Source organism: Zootoca vivipara, chromosome 2 (genome assembly GCF_963506605.1).
Source record: "Zootoca vivipara chromosome 2, rZooViv1.1, whole genome shotgun sequence".
In the NCBI taxonomy this organism is placed as follows: domain Eukaryota; kingdom Metazoa; phylum Chordata; class Lepidosauria; order Squamata; family Lacertidae; genus Zootoca; species Zootoca vivipara.
The window spans coordinates 92,071,167-92,080,636 of record NC_083277.1 but is presented as its reverse complement, the minus strand read 5'-3'; the positions used below and the strand labels follow the sequence as shown (position 1 = coordinate 92,080,636).

The 9,470-nt window shown below is 44.9% G+C and overlaps 1 protein-coding gene across 5 annotated transcripts in view; it reads left to right on the top strand.

Annotated features, from left to right (window-relative positions):
* The first annotated feature begins 3,076 nt into the window (after positions 1-3,076).
* TMEM94 (transmembrane protein 94) overlaps positions 3,077-9,470 on the top strand; it is a 72,225-nt gene continuing 65,831 nt past the window's right edge. For all 5 annotated transcript variants that reach the window (XM_035104459.2, XM_035104460.2, XM_035104458.2 and 2 more), the window contains exon 1: positions 3,077-3,241. The gene's annotated coding sequence lies outside the window, so the exon portion shown is untranslated. The remainder of the gene's footprint in view (positions 3,242-9,470) is intronic.

Sequence of the window (9,470 nt, the reverse complement as noted above, 5' to 3'; positions counted from 1 at the left end):
AAATCTGAGCACTTTTGACACCTCTCCTAGTCCTCCTATCACCCCTCCCAGGTGTGAATTCCTAAACACAAAGAGAAATTAACATCTTTTCATAAGAGTTTATCACTGTCTTTTGTTCAGAGGAGTCTTCCATTGTGAATGAGATACCATTGACAGGGAATTATGGCTCCCAAGTTGCTAGTCATGTGGAAATGTGTGCATATGCTTGTCCTTAGGCAGGGGAGAAATGAAGGGTTTATGCCGGATTTTAGGAGGGGTTTGCATATGTTAATCCTTGCGGAGGGGGTGCGGGTCTCTGGAGGGAAGGAGAGCCGAGCTGTGGTGGCGAAATGGTGGTGCGAAGGATTCTGGGTAGCTGTAGCTGTCAAAATGTGGTTACCCCTCTCTGTTCATTCGTAGCGGTGTGTTGCAAGCCCCAAATATGAATTTATAATAATCTATAACAGGTGACACCTGGCTTGAGAGCAGTACATGTGAAAAGGATCTAGGAGTCTTGGTAGACCACAGACTTGACATGAGTCAGCAGTGTGATGCAGCAGCTAAAAACGGCAATGCAATTCTGGGCTGCATCAATAGGAGTATAGCATCTAGATCTAGGGAAGTAATAGTACCACTGTATTCTGCTCTGGTCAGACCTCACCTGGAGTACTGTGTCCAGTTCTGGGCACCACAGTTCAAGAAGGATACTGACAAGCTGGAATGTGTCCAGAAGAGGGGAACCAAAATGGTCAAAGGCCTGGAAACGATGCCTTATGAGGAACGGCTTAGGGAGCTGGGTATGTTTAGCCTGGAGAAGAGAAGGTTAAGGGGTGATATGATAGCCATGTTCAAATATATGAAAGGATGTCATATGGAGGAAGGAGAAGGATTGTTTTGTGCTGCTCCAGAGAAGCGGACACGGAGCAATGGATTCAAACTTCAAGAAAGAAGATTCCACCTAAACATTAGGAAGAACTTCCTGACAGTAAGAGCTGTTCGGCAGTGGAATTTGCTACCAAGGAGTGTGGTGGAGTCTCCTTCTTTGGAGGTCTTTAAGCAGAGGCTTGACAGCCATATGTCAAGAATGCTTTGATGGTGTTTCCTGCTTGGCAGGGGGTTGGACTGGATGGCCCTCGTGCTCTCTCCCAACTCTATGATTCTATGATTCTATAAAGCAACTCCAAAGTATTGAAATCACAATGCAGAATAAACTGATATTGCTGCGCTGACTTTCCTAGTAGAAGGGTGGGCTGAAACCACCACCGACTAGGCCCCTAAACGGGGGTGGGGCAGTATTTCCCCAGACTGCAGAAGCCTGGGAGAACTGAGGAATGCAATGAAGGCGAATTCCCGGCATTACAGCATATGTTCCTATGGTCACGAAGAGAAGAAAGGATGGTTGCTATAAAAAGGTGGTGGTGGGAGACTGCACCGCCAGCGTTATTCTATTGGATACAGAGTGCACAATTGCAGCTAGCTATTTCTGTCTTGAAAGATAACTAATTTAGCAATCCTATGCGCCAATTACATAGGAGATGGGGGGAGGGAGGGAGAGAAAGACAAGCTCTTGCTATACTGGCACAACAGCTGCCAAATCTTCTGGACAGGAGGGACAAAACACAACTCAGAAACACACACACACACACACACACACACTAATGCAATCATGGCATTGCGTCCTTCAGCTTCCATGGAAATGCTGCTGATGCCCACCAATCAGGGGCTGTCACTGAGATCACACCCACATGCCACCAACTGCAAACAGAGAGAGCCATTTAACCCACACGGACAGGAAGGGGTAACCAGGACACCTCCCTGTGCATTGCCACACACAGCACCATTCACACAATGCCCCCATTTCCATTAGTTCCCATGACACAGGCAGCAGCAAACCCATGGCTTGCAAGTCCCCGGGCCAGAGTTCAAATCCTCTTAATTTCAAGAGTGGGGTTTCTGAAAACAACTCAGAAAGGGAAGGAAAGGGAAGGAAGAAACCACACAGCATAGCCCTGACATAACTCCCTGGTCAGGAGATCTGCAGAAGTGACACACATTGAGACAAGGGTTCAGGACCCACAGAGGATGAAAGAAGAAAGCAAGCTTGCTCCATCTTGCATATGACAGCCCTTTAGATATTTGAGGATGGCTATCATAACACCTCTCACTTTCCTCTTTCCCAGGCTACCAACTCCCTTAATGGATCCTCATAAGTCTTGCTTTCCAGACCCTTGATCATCTTGGTTGCCCTCCTCTGCATGTATTTTATTTCTAGCTTGTCAATATCCTTTTTAAATTGTAACATCCACAACTGGACACAGTATTCCAGGTGTGGTCTGACCATTTCCAGTGTCATATTTCTGTCCATTTATTCTTTTATGTAGAGACTAGCCAGTTTGTTATATGCAGAATGCAGAAGGTTATTTCTGGCAGGTATTGGTGTATATTAGACAGAATCTGTACCTGCCGATGCCCAAATGAATATATGAAAATTTCACAAAATCAACATCGCTATTGAGCAGGCAAATAAAATAGTCTACAATTTATTATTTTTATACTACCCTATACCCACAGGTCTATATAATTAATTGTCAAACATTAAATTTAACTATGAAGGACTAGTAACTTGATACTTTTTACCCAGTATATATTTTCCAGTTTATGAACATAAAATTTCAGCGATATAAGTATAGATGCCAATGTCAAATACAATTAATAATAGAATCTCTAAGTAGCTGAAAGGAAATCCATGCTCTAAAAATACATATTCTATAAACAGGGATCCTTCCCCCCACCCCCACCCCCGCAGCGGTCTCAGAACGGGAGAAGCAGCCTGCCGGGTCTTGCGGCTCACCATGTGAGATCCACCCCTCAAGGAAACCCCTCTTTTCAATGGTCAGCAAACAGCTCCTGTTTCAGTCCCTAAAACTAGCCGCCGTTCGCTGTGCACAGATGGTATGGAGAGAAGGGCGGAAGTAAAGCGTCACCCTTCACCCCACCCTAACCTACCACAGCTAAAGCCCTGAAATGTGAGGCTAACGTAAGCCAATCCAGTGCAAGCTTATTTAACTGCACCTGAAGTCACACGTACGATACTTTGTAGTAAAGCGGGTTATTTTGCCATCAACAAGGATGGCGGCTATAGAGATGTTTGGGGGAATGGCGTGAAGGGTTGCCTGGGAGCATTCTCCAGCTGGCGGGGAAAGGCCCCAGGATTTCCTGGGGACCCCAGAGACAAAAGAAAGGGGATATTAAACTCGTTCTGGTAAGTAACCTACCGCTCTCTTCGGGAAGGGTGGAAAAAGGGGTCGCTCCTTGAGACCCAAGTTTCTGCCCTTCGTCCTGAGGAGGCTTGTTTTTATATATCCCCACGCCTTCCCCCCTACTCTGAGGACTTAGCGAGACATTGGGATAAGGAGGCATTTCAAAGCTGCTATTTTGGGGGAGGGGGGGGAGAGAAGTGCAGATTAATCAGCTTTGCCGCTCTTGTCAACACGCGTCGCCTTCTCACGATCTGTGAGTTGGAGGCCACCTCTGCAAGGCTGTGAACTTTTCAGCGTATTGCGGGGTGTTTCAGTGAGTGTCTCGAGTCCGGGTAGCCAGACCCTGCAGGACAGCAGCAAGGCGCCTTGCAGTAGGAAGTTCCTGCACGGCGCCAGTTCCTTGCAGCTGCAGACGCTTGCAACCCTTGCAACCCACGCAACCTCCCTCCCTCTCTGCCTTCCTCCCCGGCTTGCTGGTGGAACTCGGGAGTCATATTACTGTCTCTAGTCTCTGACTGACAAGCCGTTACTTGCCCATTGCTGCTTAATTCAGTCCGTGTAAATGCGCCCTGCTAGTGCCAGTGTAGGCAGACGATGCTGACACTGCAGTGTTAGCAGGTCCATGCCGTGCTTCCCGCGCGGTGAACGCCCTGACACGCGTTAAGGAACGTTCTGCACTTTGCCCGGTGTATTGCATAACTGTATAACCAAGCGCAAGAGACGTTGGAAGTAACCAGGCAGTCACCTACGTTGCTATGTTCCAGCAGCATAATGAGGAGAACATTACAGTACTGCAGCATATATAAACGAGATGCTCCCTACTCATCCTTTCAAGTACTATTCTGCACATCGTTACTTTCCTAACCAGGTACCCTCCAGACGTTGGCATACAACAACATGGCCACTGGTTGGGGATGATGGGAGTTGTAGTCCAGCAACAGCTGGAGGGTGCCTTGTTGGGAGAGGTTGGCTGGGCAAGTGTGCCCGCCCAATGCACTTTGTGGAAGTTTCCTCTGATGGTCAGCTGATTTTAAAAGCTTTCTTTTTAAATTTAAGAAAAAGCCTGTTTTTAACTAATGGACCATTTTTAGGTAAATATTTCAGGATCACCATATCGTTGATCATATGTCGTCTTTTGACTAAATAATGCAGAAAACAAATCCCTCAAATTCACCTTTTAAGGTATTAGCAGAATCCATTTTTCGCAACAATGTAATTGGTACTAAAAATTCCTGCTTATCACAGGCGCCTTTCCTAGTCACCCTCTTTACTTACATAGACGACACTGGCCGCATTCCAAGGGAATGGGGAACAGCCATAATAGTCCCATTCTATAAAAAGGGCAATAGAGGGGATCCTGCGAACTATAGGCCGATTAGCTTACTAAGTGTGATTAGTAAACTCTACACAAAGCACTTGCATAAAAGTTTACGGAGTGGTTAGAGAATGAAGACATTCTGGCAATAGAACAAGTGGGCTTTAGACCCGGAAGGTCCACGATAGATCTCTGTCTAACGCTACAACACCTTATAGAAAAGTACAAATCAGGAGGACAGGCCTCACTATACACCGCCTTCGTAGATCTAAAAGCAGCCTTCGACACAGTCCCTAGAACTAGAATTTGGGACAAACTTCATAGACAGAAGGCTCCTGTTTTTAATCCAGGCACTTCACTCAAATACGGCTCTTAGAGTTAGGTGTAGCCACTTTGGACACATAACGGACCCCATTGAAACCTTTAAGGGAGTCAGGCAAGGGTGCCTCCCCCCCCCCTAATTATTAAATTTTTATTTCAATAACTTAGTAACCGCTCTCAATAACCAAGAATTCCACCCCCTGAAGCTAGCAAATCAGCATATTTTGGTTTTGCTTTACGCTGATGATGCAGTAGTTCTATCCAGAACCCCCATTGGGCTCAAAAGAGAATTAAGAAAGCTTGCAGCCTACTGTGAAACGGAATGTCTTAATTTAAACTACCAAAAGACCAACATTCTTGCTTTCGGGGGGGAAACTAAAGCTTAGAAGCTGGGAACTCCAAGGCCATAAACTAGAACAAGTCTCAAACTATAAGTATTTAGGAATGGTAGTCCAGGCTTCAGGATCCAATAAACTACACATAAATTCCATTGGGAGCTCTGGGGGAAAAACAGCAAATTGCATCCTCAATTTTTTTAGAACTCAAGGGGGTTTTTTCGGCCCCGTGGCCCTAAAAGGCCAAGGCCAAAACGTTGGCACAGCTCCTTTATGGATCCTTTCTGGGCCTGCCATCTTCTGCTTTCTCCCTCCTCGAAAGAGTGCAATCCAAACTCCTTAGAGCCCTCCTACAAGTCCCCAGAGGTGTATCAAATGCATGGATCAGACTAAAAATGGGGACGATGAGAGTGGAGGCTCTCATCAGTCTAACATCAATCTATAAATGTCTTTCACTGAAACTGCTCCCCCGTTTTATAGCTCCACTGATCCTTCGTGACCAGTTCCAGTCAGGCTGGCAGACAGCAGTCCTGAACACTCTTCAGAAACTGGGTTTTGATTGCCCCTCAAGCCCTTCTAAGTCTGCGCTTGGGCCAAGCTAAAGCTATGGTTAGGCAAAGAATTATAGACACTGAGGGACAATAGGACTGTTTAAGGTGCCCCGACTACAAAATTGTAGAAATCGAGAGAGATATAGCTGCACCAGCAGCATATCTCTTTTTTCTTTTGTCCAAAAATGCAAGAAGGGCTTTTACACTTGTCAGAACCTCAGCTCTGCCCTCACCGGTCTTGGAAGGATCCTTTAAAAAAGTCCCATATGACCAGAGAATTTGCGCCTGTCCATTGGCGGATATAAGGGACAGTGGGTGGCGCTGTGGGTTAAACCACAGAGCCTAGGGCTTGCTGATCAGAAGGTCGGCAGTTTGAATCCCCGCGATGGGGTGAGCTCCCGTTGCTTGGTCCTAGCTTCTGCCAACCTAGCAGTTCGAAAGCATGTCAAAGTGCAAGTAGATAAATAGATACCGCTACAGCGGGAAGGTAAACAACGTTTCTGTGTGCTGCTCTGGTTTGCCAGAAGCGGCTTTGTCATGCTGGCCACATGACCCGGAAGCTGTATGCCGGCTCCCTCGGTGCCGCAACCCCAGAGTCGGTCACGACTGGACCTAATGGTCAGGGGTCCCTTTACCTTTACATTTACAATGAGGCACGTAGAGAAACCATTGACCCCCTGCTGGTGAGGCTTGCTTCCCGGTAAAGCAAAAATTCAATCTTCTCCTGTTAGGCAAAGATCACAAGATGACCCGGATGGTCGCCAGATTCTGCGCATAGATCTGTAGGCACAGACCACCCCCCATTTCAATCTAGTTTGTTAATAAAATTCCCAAACTCAGATCCACGGGCGTCTCTGGGTCATTTCTCTATGGTAGTCTATCTTAAAGTTTTTATGTGTTTATATGCCTACCACATTTTTTAACTCAAAATCCGTTGTTGTATATTGTTTTAAATGTTTGTTTTGCTTTTGGGATTGTAGTTCCATTTGTTTTTCACAAGCTGGTCTCTGACAGTAATAAATTTCATTCATTCAACCTTCCTGCTCGTCTCCATAGAGGTTTGCTTAGTAGTCAGATTTTTAAAACTATAGTTAATTGGATTGATTACTACTCCTGTGCCTAACTGACTACAATGCTGGTTACAAGCCATAGCGGTTTGGGTAGTAAACAAAATTAAATATCAACAGTGCAATCCTACATATGTCTATGCAGAAGTAAGGCTCATTTATTTCACTGTAACTTGTTTTTTTCTGGTTTGGTGCCCTGTTGACTGGGGTGAGGAGACTTCAGGCTGGTGAGATCTGTTTTTAATCTTGTTAGAACACTAAGATCTACCAACCAGAGTTTGGTGTAAAAGAAATACACATAGACAGAAGTAATCATGGGCCTAGGAATTTGTTCTGAGTACTTGAATTGAGTTCGCAGACTTTCTACTTGCCCTTAGCTTTCTTAATTTTACTGGGGAGTCATTTAGTTTCTGCTTTGTTAAACAATGCCATGTATATGTTTCGTGGCTCAGTGGTGGAAAGGGTATGCTAGCCTTAGTGGAGATATTCTCTAACTACGCCCGAAACATTTTCCTCCTTCCAATAACCAATGTGGAGTCTGCATAATTTATATAATGTGATTTGGATGGGATCATTTAGATAATTTTCTTTTAGAGTTTTTTTTCTCATAAAAAATAATGACTTTGAAATGTCACAGAAAATGTACCTGCAGAGACTATATATGTTGCTTCCCTTACATCATATGTGTAAAACAATAGAGGAACTAGTCAGCTCTTAGGCCGGAAATGATCTTATAGAGGTGTTTAAATTTAGGGGGCTCATGTCTGCCAATGAGCAGGTTTTATTTCATTGTTCCATTTGTATCCTACCCTTCCTGCAAAGAGCTCATGATTGTGCCTTGATACTGCAGTCCTGTGTTTGCTTCCAGAGAATAGGCCCTTTTGAATGCAATGAATATTAGTTCTGTGGAATCATGTGTAGGATTGTGCTGCATCTGTCACAATAACCCTGTTTTGTAGGTTAGGATGGGGGAGTTTGACTTTTGCAACATTTAACCAGTGAACATGGGAGAGTTTCCCACATCCAAACCCAAGCTTATTCTACACTATTATGGCCTGAATTTGCTAGCAGACTTTGCTACTTTTTTGTGATAATTCCAAGCATCACTATGCCAGCATGGTAGGTATGTGATCCCCAAACCACCCAAGATGAGACTAGACTGGATTGTTAATGGTCTGAATTTGCTAACATGCTTTGTCGCTTCCATGTAATAATTCCAGATATAGGTTTGGGTGCAGATCTAGGGCCACATCCACACCACATATTTAAAACACGTGGCTTCCCGAAAAGAACTCTGGGAGCGGTAGTTTAGCCCTGACAGAGCTACAATTCCCAGCATTCTTAACAAACTACAGTTCCCAAGATTCTTTGTGGGAAGCCATGTGCTTTAAGTGTGCTTTACATGCATGGTTTGGATGTGACCCTGGACCTTTTGAAACCAATGGAAGGGATATACTGAGGGATGGCAGGGGTAACGGGCATGCAGACTGCCCACCCAAAATAAGCCCTAGTCTTTTGCTCCAAAGGTGGAGAATGTGGTTGGCTGCTTTGGTTTTGGGTGGTGCTCAGAACAAGCACCTGCCTACCCCCAGCATCAAAGCAAACCCAAGTCCTGCTGGCCCTTTGGGCACTGTGTTGCTGAACCCCTTTGAAGAGCCTCAGCAGCTCAGTGCCGAACAGGTCTCTCCTCTGCTTCTCAATTCTTGAGTTTAAAGCTGGAGAGAGGACCTGTGGTCATCACCACAGTTGTGCTGGGCTTCCACAACCACAGAAGATCCCATCTCCCTCCAGCTGCAAAACTCGGAGGGGAAATTGTGCTGCACACCTGTGGGAGATCTGGGACAAAGTCATGGGACAAGGGTAGGATCTTGGCGTCCAAAGGTTTTTAGCTTATTCAACAAAGGCAGTCTGAAATTTTGAACGTTGCATATTCCCTATATGTTTTTTTATAATGTCCAAAAGAGAGTTGTTGTAGTTTCCTTATGTCTGACAAACTTGAAATCCTTTAACCCCACACCATTCAATTAAGCTGTAGGTAGCACATCTAACTTGATTAAATTTGCTCGTGCAACCAGGAACAATATAAATTTTGCTTTGGCGCTGGATGTGGCCAGCCATTGTACTGATAAAATGGTGAATGCATACAATGGCTGCAGCTTTTTAAAACATGTTTTCTTTATAAAAGATCTAGGAGAATAGACATACAGTATAAGCAAATACATCCCATACAGCCTTGAGGTGTAGCTGGTTAAAGGCAAATCAGGTTGTGAAAACCATATCTGAACAAAGCAATGTAGGTGTAGGTAAGCGCTAAGGGTGTCATTATGTAGCTTCCTTTTATTGCTGTCAGGTAGCTTAAGGCTGTATAGAGGAGACCATTGGCTAGATGCTGAGAAATGGGGATCACTGCTTGTTCTTTGTTTTTGAGGTGAGAGGTAAAGTTTCAGGTATTATAGTTCAAATGCTGATGGTCAGGAGGCATGGTTTGCTTTTAAGATCACATTACAGCTTGCTGCCAGAGACAGAATGTCTCACTGCAGTGCAGCCCATATTCCTGTCCTACACAGCTGTCTTGCTTCTTGACCTTCTCTATTAAGTGGCACAGAATTGTGCTTCTATTGCTAAGAACTAAGATTATGTTA